Source organism: Bos taurus, chromosome X (genome assembly GCF_002263795.3).
Source record: "Bos taurus isolate L1 Dominette 01449 registration number 42190680 breed Hereford chromosome X, ARS-UCD2.0, whole genome shotgun sequence".
NCBI lineage: Eukaryota > Metazoa > Chordata > Mammalia > Artiodactyla > Bovidae > Bos > Bos taurus.
In genome coordinates, this window is record NC_037357.1 from 131,616,969 (window position 1) to 131,618,686 (window position 1,718).

Sequence of the window (1,718 nt, forward strand, 5' to 3'; positions counted from 1 at the left end):
CAAGCACTGTGAAGGCAGGGATTTTCTCAGCTCCATTCACTGATGTATCCCCATTACCTAGCACAGTATAGGGCACAACAAACATATGTTGAGTAACTGAATGAAAGTAATCTTTGGTGATAATATCGTCTACATGAAGGAAAAGCTTTCACTGTGACAAAAAAATTTTGAAGAAAAATAATTTTTTTTTAAAAGTTTATGTTCTGGAAATAGTCACATATACAGAAATATATAACAGTACAATGAAGGTCTGTCTAGTCAAAGCTATGGTTTTTCCAGTGGTCATGTATGGATGTGAGAGTTGGACCATAAAGAAGGCTGAGTACCGAAGAATTGATGCTTTTGAACTGTGGTGTTGGAGAAGACTCTTGAGAGTCCCTTGGACTGCAAGGAGATCCAACCAGTCCATCCTAAAGGAAATCAGTCCTGAATATTCATTAGAAGGACTGGATGCTGAAGCTGAAACTCCTATACTTTGGCCACCTGATGTGAAGAACTGATTCACTGGAAAAGATCCTGATGCTGGGAAAGACTGAAGGTGGGAAGAGAAGGGGACAACAGAGGATGAGATGGTTGGATGGTTGGATGGCATCACCGACTCAATGGACATGAGTTTGGTAAGCTCTGGGAGTTGGTGATGGACAGGGAAGCCTGGCGTGCTGCATTCCATGGGGCTGCAAAGAGTCAGACACGACTCAGTGATTGAACTGAACTGAACTGACAGTGAAGGCCATGTACCCAACACCCAGCTTCAACAATTATCAACACATGGCCACTCTTGTTTTAGTTATACCTTTATCCATTTCCCCAGTGGATTATTTTGAAGCTAGTCTCAGGAACTGTATCATTTATTTATAAACATATCAGTATCATCTCTAAAATATAATACAAGGGTTATTATCACCCCTAACAAATCCAGACAACACCTTCATCACCAGAGGCCCAGGAAACCACTGATCTAATATCTGTCACTCTGGCTGAATTTCAACTATTCTAGAAATTCACGTAAATAGAATTGGACTCTATGTACTCTCTTGTAACTGGCTTCTTTGCTAAACATACTGTTTTTGCAATTCACCCACGATTTATACCATACTTCAAAGTAGAACTGGAACAGCAATTGTCACCCAGGTGGTACTAGCAGTAAAGAACTCGCCTGCCAATGCAGGAGACATAAGATACAAGGGTTTCATCACTAGATCAGGAAGATTCCCTGGAGGAGGGCATGGCAACCCACTCCAGTATTCTTGCCTGGACAATCCCATGGACAGAGGAGCATGGTGAGCTACAGTCCATGGGGTAGCAAAAGAGTCAGGCATGACTAAAGAGACTGAGCATGCATGCAAGATGCAGTGAATATTAAGTGACTTACACCCTGATTAAGTCAGATACTGAATTTAGCAGCTTCTAAACTTTATGGGCTTCCCTGGTGGCTCAGAGGTTAAAGCATCTGCCTCCAATGCAGGAAACCCGGGTTCAATCCCTGGGTTGGGAAGATCCCCTGGAGAAGGAAATGGCAACCCACTCCAGTATTCTTGCCTGAAGAATCCCATGGATGGAGGAGCTTGGTAGGCTACAGTCAACGGGGTCACAAAGAGTTGGACACGACTGAGTGACTTCACTTTCACTTTCAAACTTCCAACCACAAAAATACAGGGTTAAATCCTCATTGTCCAAAGTGTGTTCTGTTGGGGACCAGCAGCACTGGCATCCTCTGG

General features: G+C 43.2%; 1 non-coding gene across 1 annotated transcript; it reads left to right on the forward strand.

Moving 5' to 3' along the window:
• Positions 1-1,423: 1,423 nt before the first annotated feature.
• On the forward strand, positions 1,424-1,495 carry TRNAW-CCA (transfer RNA tryptophan (anticodon CCA)). The gene has a single exon. It is a non-coding gene; the product is annotated as a tRNA-Trp (tRNA).
• Positions 1,496-1,718: the final 223 nt, after the last annotated feature.